General features: G+C 43.7%; 1 long non-coding RNA gene across 1 annotated transcript; it reads left to right on the top strand.

The window, feature by feature from the left end:
* Window positions 1-7,129: 7,129 nt before the first annotated feature.
* Window positions 7,130-9,474, top strand: LOC132474339 (uncharacterized). Its single transcript, XR_009529643.1, has 3 exons — window positions 7,130-7,290; window positions 7,824-7,901; window positions 8,051-9,474. It is a non-coding gene; the product is annotated as an uncharacterized LOC132474339 (long non-coding RNA).
* Window positions 9,475-9,950: the final 476 nt, after the last annotated feature.

Genomic DNA, 9,950 nt, shown 5'->3' with positions numbered 1-9,950 from the left:
ACGGGTTCATGTGTTCTACGGGTTTATGCGTTCGCGGGTTTATGCGTTGGGTTTATGCGTACACGTCTCCTACTCAGACTTTTTCCCCTACACGGGGCCTGACTTTCGCTGATGTCACCTTCTCTGCAAGGCATTTTTCATCTAAAAGCGATAGCCTAGGAGCAGCTGTTACTATTATCATTTCAAGAATCAACAACTCTCTGTCCTTACGCTTCCATGTTCCTTTATCTGAAGCTTCGGCAACGCACGTCCCCGAATCACCTGTTTTTTTGCGGCCTGCCAATGACTAAAGGGTGGTTCAGAGTCAATCTCGCGACGGTGGTAGAAGGGTGCGGCCCACCATCTCCCCCCTACATTGGCCACTTCCGGATTGGAGCGGCAACCACAGCCGCTGAACAAGGGTTGCCGGTCGCGTCTATCAAACGGCTGGGAAGGCGGTCTTCCACAGCTTACGAATCCTACATCCGGTCGAATTCATGGTTCTTCCTTCAAGCGCACACGATGCTCTAACGTCGGTTAAGGCAGGTTTATCACGTTTGCTACTACAGCTGTTTTTGGCGGCCTGTTTCCATTCTAGTTTTAGTCTTTGTGTCAAGGTGTCACTTTTGTTTTTATTAGTTTAGACACGTTCATACTCTTTCTAGTGATATGTGATAAGTATTTTAAGGAGCTGCATTTTCCCTCACATAGCCACAAGGGGAGCAAGACCTTATTGAAGGCTGCTCCACCACAGAAGGAGCCGAAGCCTTTACGTCACCCCGGCCACGCCCACTAGGCCACGCCCACTTGACGTCCTCTCTAGCGGGTGGTTTCGAACTCGAGAGGCCAGAGAGCCACCCCGGGCCTAAGCCCGGGGGCTCGAAGTAGATCACGGTATTTTCCTCTCACACGCGTTAGATACAATTCCCTCCGTTAAGCTTCAGTTACCATACCGAAACATGCCGACTTTATAATAAATGAAGTCAGTTAAAAGCATCCCGGGATTGGACAACTTTCTTCAAGAATATGCAACATATTGAAATTCCGTTTAGGTATTATCAAAGATAAAAGTGCGTAGATTTGTTAAATAAGGTAAACGGTCGAAAATTGATGTTATGTCTTAAACAGTTGAAGTTCCGTTTGGACAAAACGTTATTACAGTTTATCACCTAGTTTAGGTCAACGGAAATGAAGACATTTTAGCAGTCTTACTTTGTAAAACACTTTCAGTCTCGTTTGTATTCGCCAACAACATCGCACTACGCATTTAATTATAGTTATTGTCATATGACCAGCATTGTTTTCCTCACGCGATAAAGGTTTGTCGATGACGACATTTAGTCATAATTTTCGGTGTCAAAAGCAACACTATTTGCAACTACTGGTGGTGGTGGTTATCAGGTACTAAACTCATCAAGCAAAATTCGGCTATATAACTCAAGGTTAACCTGCGGCAAGTTCGACCACGTCGGTGGATCATCTAGTAAACACTCTTTGAGTTTGGTGTCACGTTGGTGGTATATCATGGAAAAAATAAAACTCGGTTCGCTGCAGTAACCCCGGTGAGTGCGTTGACCACGTCAACGCACAACTGGGGCACAACTCAGGCACTAGTCGTGAGTTCGTTGCACACGTCTGTGCGGTACAACACAGAACTCGACGTCCTACATCCGGTCGAATTCAAGGTTCTTTCTTCAAGCGCACACGATGCTCTCTAACGTCGGTTAAGACAGGTTTTACATGTTTGCAACCATAGCTGTTTTTGGTGGCCTGTTTCCTTTCTAGTGTTGGTCTAGTCTTGTGTCAAGCTGTCATTTTAGTTTTGATTAGTTTTGGTTACATTCATACTCTTTCCAGTGTTATCGTATTTCCATTTAGATATTATCGAAGTTACAAGTGCGTAGTTTTGTTAAATAAGGTAAATGGTTGAAAATTGATGTTATGTCTGGAACAGTTGAAGTTCCAGTCGAACAAAATGTATAAGTCTTTATCGCCTAGTTTAGGTCAACGAAAATGAAGAGACATTTTAGCAGTCTTATTTTCGTACAACACTTTTTAGTCTTGGTTTATTCGCCAACTATATTGTACTATGCATTTAATCACTGCTATTGTCACATGCCCAGCATCCACGTTGCGTCCAGTCTCGTTTTTCTCACGTGATAAAGGTTTGTTGATGACGACTTAGTCATAATTTTCATTGCCAAAAGCAACACTATTTGCAACTACCGGCGGTGGTGGTTATCAGGTACTAAATTCATAAAGCAAAATTCGGTTTCATAACTCAGGTTAACCTGCAGCAACCCCGGCGAGTGTGACCACGTCGGTGGATCATCTAGAAAACACTCTTGAGTTCGCTGTCACGTCAGTGGCGTAAATAGGAAAATAAAACTCAAGGTTGCAGCGGCAACCCCGGTGAGTGCGTTGACCACGTCGGTGGTAACAACTCGGGCACTCGTGAGTATGACCACGTCGGTGGCACGTTATCTAATACTCATGGTTTGACTGCAGTAACCCCGGTGAGTGCGTTGCTCACGTCGGTGGGAACAACTAAAGCACTCGTGAGTTCGTTGCGCACGTCGGTGCGGTACAACTCAGAACTCTAGTTCGTTGCAGCAACCCCGGTGAGTGCGTTGCCCACGTCGGTGGGAACAACTCAAGCACTCGTGAGTTCGTTGCGCACGTCGGTGCGGTACAACACAGAACTCCACGTTCGCTGCAGCAACCCTGGTAGTGCGTTGACCACGTCGGTGGGCACAACTCGGGCACATGCAAATTTAATTACCACGTCGGTGGCATAATATCAAACACTCAAGTGCAGGGCACTCAGAGTTCATTGAACACGTCGGTGTTCAACACGGAAGTACACAATATTTGCTGCAGCAACACCGGTGAGTGCGTGACCACGTCGGTGGCACATCAAGGGCACTCGTGATTTCGTTGACCACGTCGGTGTTCAACATAGAAGTTCACAATAGGCTACTTGCTGCAACAACACCGGTGAGTGCGTGACCACGTCGGTGGCACATCAAGGGCACTCGTGAGTTCGTTGACCACGTCGGTGGTTCAACGCGAAAGCACTCAGGTCACGCAGCGACCCCGGAGAGTGAATCGACCACGGCAGTTGGTACAGCACGAAAGCACTCGTGGCTCGCTGCGTAACAGCTGCAGAGTGCTCTAAATTTTAATTGATCTCGTTTCATTTCATGTCAACTGCTTTTACGTGATTCATCGATCTCGCTGACGGTTTTAAGCTTATCGTTTTACGGTATGTATGATTGGCTCTTAATATGTCGTATATTGGGTATGCCTTTTATCTTCCAGAAGCAGTATAGATCCTTGTCCACTTCTTCTACGCAGGTATGTATGGTCTCATTACCCCCTTTCGCTATTCTATTTTTGGGGTCGGCTCCGCCCCTGCCAGTCCCGGCAGGACATGCCGAGTTATCACCTATTTCCGGCGTAGGCCTACGTCCTCTCTTTTGGGGAAGGCTCCGCCCCTGCTAGTCCTGGCAGGATACGCCGAGTCCGCACGTCACCCTGGATCAGTGACGGGGCTCATGCCAAAGATTTACCATGCAAAATATTCCCATGTCGTTATTTAAATAAATCCTGTTCATACTTATCAGTGATCGAGTCTTTATGGGAGAAATGTTAAGCTTGCTGGTAGTTCTACCAGGAGGACTCAAATCACGCGCGGCTGGCCGCCAATCACCAATCACCAGCTACCAATCACCTGCCTACACCTGCTCTATAAAGAGTAGTCTAACATATGTCTTTGCTGCTCAGGTCTTCGTTCGACGCACCTCCATCCACCCCACCACCACCAGGTCGGCCTCAGTCTACTTGTCCAGGGGAAGGCTCCGCCCCTGCTAGTCCTGGCAGGATACGCCGAGTCCGCACGTCACCCTGGATCAGTGACGGGGCTCATGCCAAAGATTTACCATGCAAAATATTCCCATGTCGTTATTTAAATAAATCCTGTTCATACTTATCAGTGATCGAGTCTTTATGGGAGAAATAATTCTCGGGAGAAAATAAGATCAGGAAAGCTGGGCCAAGGGAAGACTTGGTTAGACTGAGGGAAACAAAACTTTTTTTATATTATATTACAATAGCGATTTTATAATGATAGAGAACGCCTTCCCAGCGCTTCATCCCAGTCTCCTGAAGTTGCCGCGCAGGCGCACTGTGTAGCCTACAACATAATGTTTTTAAGTTTTGATTCAGTTGGTATCATGGCGGAAGGAGGAGACGATAGCGCTGAAGACATCCATCAGCCTTCGAATAAGGTTGTGCATTTCTTGCATAAATACTATTCAATATTCACTGAGTATATAAAAAGTTATGAAGTTATGACAATAACTAGAATAGAAATATAATTAAATAATATAATTATAACAACAAACCAAACTATATATCTAAATCTATCTATCTCTAAATCTCTCTATACAGATATATCTACAAGATTTTAATTCATGGTGTAGAAAGTACATTTATTTTGTGCTACCAATTAATAAAAGGATTCATCTAGCGTAACCTTCTACAAATTGTAAAGTACATCTGAGATGGAATGTTACTGCTTCTCCACTACAACCGGAAACAGTCGTGCCAAACCACGGAAAACCCGGAAGTTAAGAGACGCCATCTTGTGCACCAGGCCAATTATCAAAAGATTATTCACCACCGGAAGTTGTGAAGGCCCATGCAAGTGAACAGCAATTCAACAGCATTGAGAAGAGCCGTGTAATAAATAACAATAGTCACATTCACTATTCGATATTCTACTTGACTCCGACTATTCGACGATCGTTGCCCATGCCTACCTTCTAAGAGGACTAAGTGTGAAGTAGGGGCATATTTTGGGTATTTAAAAATACCGCGATAATACCGAAACCGTGATAATTTTCGCCTCAATAACCGTGAGGTAAAAAAATATACCGTTACATCCCTATACTCGCAACATGACGCAACATGAAGCCAAAGAGCAACACGACCTCGCCCAACAGAACACAGAGCCATCTGCAGGCAGAGAGAGAGAGGGAGAGAGAGAGATAAGAGGCCGAGAGAGATAAAGATAGAGGCAGAGAGAGATACAGAGAGGGAGATAGCGATAGAGGCGACCAGAGGGACAAGAGATAATCTTGAGACGGACAAAAAAATGTGGTACGAAACATCTTCAACGTAAAAAATGGAAACTATTAATAAACTGGAGCAACGTTTCTTGAGAAAATCAGATTACACAAAAGCACTGCGGCAGTTATAAACAAGAGTGCGCACAGACTATACAAATACTGGGGCAGCTCAGCCAATCAGAGCCAAGCCAATCCATCATTGTATGGAGGGAATGTGTGTGTTTATGTGTGTGTGTGTGTGTGTGTTAACGAAAGAGATAACAAGAGGAAGGATGGTTATATTTTGGTAGTGGTCTCTTTGTCTCAGTCTCTCCCTATCTCACTTATCTTGTATACTATTTCTTCTTACATTCCAGCTCTCTCTCCACATTTGAATTTCAGAAGGACACAACATAGGGGTTTGACATCTGGCTGACTTCAATAGATAAACAGTTCCTGTTCAATCACTCATCCTTTTTGTAAACGTTCAACGTGTTCCCGGGTTGATGCTTTTGTCATCATGAAATAGTTTGTGAAAGTGTGTTTGTGTGTGTGTGTGTGTGTGCCTGCGCGTGTGTGTGTGTGTCCAATGGGCTGTGTTAAGATTAGCTGTATGTCCAGCTGTGTGTTTCACTGGCTGTGAGATGGACCCGAATGTGTGGAAAAATCTCCACTTTCCCTCCTTTCTTTTTTATAGAAACACACACACACACACACACACACACACACACACACACACACACACACACACAAACCGGCTCCTCCCTGATCCAGATGTTAGTTACAATGCAGCCTCAGAGGCTTGGCAACACTGGACACACTCCTCCCTCACACCCTCACATCTTCAACCACTCCTCCCACACACACACACACACACACACACACACACACACACACACACACGCCCACACACACATACATACTGAGTCACCGCCACCTTGCGTTTACGGTAAGCCAACCATGTCTCTGTCCAGTGTGTGTGCGCAAGCATATGCTTGGGTATGTGACGTGTGTTTGTGTGTCAAGGGTGTGTGTGTGTTTTAACATAGCTTTCCCTGGCTCTCTTGTTCATCATTCTCCACCCTCCTCGTACTGTTTTGTCTGTAGTGTTTCTGGCGGCTGCATAATTAGCTACAGTACGCAACCTAGTCCACTAGATGCGCTTGAACTCATTTAACCCAGTTATTGAGAGCCACATTAGAGTGTGTGCATGTGCGCTTGCGTGCAAATTGCACACACCAACGCATGCACGGCGCACACATGTGCCACGCACACACACACACACACACACACACACACACACGCACGCACGCACGCACGCACGCACGCACGCACGCACGCACGCACACACACACACACACACACACACACACACACACACACACACACACACACAAACACACAAAGGGTCTGAAGTGTGACCAAATTTCTGGGCCTCTTTTGGACACTTCAACTGGTACTACTGGATGGAAAACACGTGTTCACGAAATGTCACATAACACATTATCATAGATAAGTCTAGACTACACTTTTCCATGTATGGAAATATGCCGAAAGATTTCCATAAATTTAGCTGAGAAAATTGGGATGCATTGTACATTTCTGCATATTTTTTAAAGACAAGAAAGACAATAGTGTCATTAATGTGTATCGCTTATGCACACTCCTTGCTGTGTGAAGTGAGTGGGTGAGTGAGTGAGTGAGTGAGTGAGTGAGTGAGTGAGTGAGTGAGTGAGTGAGTGAGTGAGTGAGTGAGTGAGTGAGTGAGTGAGTGAGTGAGTGAGTGAGTGAGTGAGTGAGTGAGTGAGTGAGTGAGTGTGTGTGTGAGTGAGTGAGTGAGTGAGTGAGTGTAGGAGTGAATGAGTGTGTATGTGTGTCACAGAAAGAGATTGTTTTGTATCTTTCAGTAGAGCCATGACACATAACAGGGCGTTATAAGTCCAGAACAGCAGAAGAGATGACGCTGTGACTTTCTATAATTCTGTCTATCCGTCTGTCTATCCGTCTGTCTGTCCGTCTCCTCTTTCTCGTCCCCACTTCCCCCACGCCAGAGCTATAGAGAGAGAGAGTTGCGACACTTCCATTGGACTCCGTTGTAGCGCCTACTTCCGGGGTATGGAGCCTCGAATAGTTCCAAACAACCATTTTACGGCGTAGGAGACCGTTCATTTCCATTGCTGGCCGCCGAGTAACTTCTGAGGTAAATTGATTAAATAGCTACCTCTTTTGAATTGTCAACTGTCTATATTGTATCAGAGGCCCTTTATGATGCATATACTGATCTTTATTTGTAAATGCACAGCGTAATTATATATATATTTATCTTGGTTGACGAACGATTGCTGGCTAGTTTGTTAGCTCGATTTCACCATCTGTGAAGGTATCTCCGGGGGTAAATTGATTAAATAGCTACCTCTTTTGAATTGTCAACTGTCTATATTGTATCAGGACCTTTATGATGCATATATTGATATTTATTTGTATATGCACAGCGTAATTATATATATTTTTATCTTGGTAGACGACCGATTGCCTGCTAGTTTGTTAGCTCGAATGCACAATGTGATGGTATCTACACCAACAATTACAAAGTTCAGTACTAGTGAATCTAACTTTTATTTAGTTAGTTATTTATGTTGGATTACTAGGATAATTTAGGTTGATTTAAGGACGGGTTTTATGATGCGATAGCTAGTAGAAATAACAGTGTTTGTTTAATTATATCCTGGAAAGGGTGATGTTCAGCACATGAAGCCCTACAGATGCCGCCGATTCAACAATGCTGATTATGATGGGCGGTCAATTTAACCTGTATGGCTTTTTCGTTTTAACTTCTTGTTGACTGAATTGTTTCTCTTTCTTAGTGCCAAATTGATTATCTTTCTTAGTGCCAAATTGATTCTTTTTTGTTTTGCAATAGCCCTCTCTGCTCTCCTTCTCATTAATTTTTCCTTTTCTAGTTGCCTTATTAGGTCCTCCACAGTCGCCCCATCAGTCCCTGGCAGTCTGGTCCCTGGAGCAGCTGGCCCTGGCAAAAGTTATACCTTCACTGTTGACCCCTGACTGACTGGCCCTCGGCACACAAATCCCTGGATCACCTGCCCCTGGATCAACTGCCCCTGGCAATGTAACCTCTTGATTGCTCTCTCCGTCTCCTGTGATGTCCTTTTCAACGCTCTTGAAATCCACCTCAATTTCTCCCTCAATCTCTGTAACAATTACAAGGTAATGTTGCTGTTATATGTATTTTGCCTTTGCATTTGCAACTACTGTCATCTCCAATGTAATAAAATGAATTAAAGCAAAACATTTCTGTAATGTGAATGAAATCATCTGCCACAATCAGAAACCAATACAATTTATAAATGGATCTACCGGCAATTGTTAATTGGGTAGAAATGTGTCGATTATCTACATTGTGTGCAAATCCTCAGAGAATCCCTGCCTTCTGGTTGTTTTTTAAACTGAATGTACAAATATGAATTATGTAATCTCATTAGGAGTGTAGTCTATCCTTGAATTACATGAAATGGGGAATATTGTTAGCTGCATGGATCATACCGAAGTTTAATTTGGTGCAATATGTGTGGTCCGTTGCACTTGGTTCCGGAGGCACCCTCACAGAAGGGGGTTTCCTCCTCTTCGGTTTAGGGCGATGGATGAAAACTGTTGGGCCTGCATCGGGCCTCAACTTCAACCTCCTATCTACTTTTGTGGCTTTGAATCGGTCATTTTCAAAGTGTACCTGTAGGTAGGCTTGTAAGATCAGTTTCCATTGCACTTCAAATATCATTGGAAAGTCATAATTCTCTACACTTAGAATTATTATGCCCTTTGAAATGCTAGCAAGTGATCCGAACATTACGTTACATCGTTTTTGATTGTTGCTGACTGTCAATAAGTTTTGACGGCTGACCATTGCCATCCATTTCTCCCTGCGCTCTTGGTCCTTGGGGAAGCCGTACATGTGATAACCCTTCTCGGACCGATTGGGGCATCCAAATGCTGCACAGCCAACCATGGTATGACCATTTATCTATAAAATGTTAGTTGTAACCAATGAACCCTGACACCATTGAAGATCACAGAGCGGGTAACAACTGTTCCTCAACCACTTATGCCCCGACTTTTGAGAATAGGTTAGAGGTCAGAGTTCATGACCAAACGAGGATCCTCCCTCCTAAACCCATTTTGAATTTGCTCAGGGCTATTCTACGTATTATAACGGCATAAAGTATAGTATATTTGCAACGTTATATGTTAATGGTTTGCCCTAAGTATATAGTGTTCCCTGCTGTGTCCATTGTTGAATCTGTTCACACAATCGCAATCACTTGTTCTTGTCACACTAATTGTTTAATAAAAAAAATTACAATTTCATTCATCCAAGCGTAATGAGTTGTTATTCTTTAATATATTTGATACTTTGTGTGGCTTATATCTTTAAATGATCATGGTAGAACATCTTGAATACTTTGATTTCAACACAGATCTAAGGTAAAAGTTAAGGTTAGGCCAGTATGCTAACACGAACGTGAAGCTTTCCCTCCAAAACTTAAAAACGTATCTAAGTAATAGTACTTATAGATAGCTTTCAGTTGCCCCCCTACCGCTCTAAATGTAAAACTGACATTTACAAATATGCAATAATGCAATAACAGTCAGACAAATACTTGTATGTGATTTTTTCATACATATTTACCATTTAATATTGAAATCTCTGCTGTCGTCCCATAGAATAACATTGAAATCGCGGCGTGTTTGGAACTATTGAGGCTTACATGAACCACGTGACAACCACGTGACCACCCTGTCGGCGAGATCATAGCGTGTCGCAACTCTCTCTCTCTATAGCTCTGC

Source organism: Gadus macrocephalus, chromosome 16, assembly GCF_031168955.1.
Source record: "Gadus macrocephalus chromosome 16, ASM3116895v1".
Classification (NCBI taxonomy): domain Eukaryota; kingdom Metazoa; phylum Chordata; class Actinopteri; order Gadiformes; family Gadidae; genus Gadus; species Gadus macrocephalus.
The sequence above is the reverse complement of the archived record's forward strand: the minus strand, read 5'-3'. Positions and strand labels throughout refer to the sequence as shown.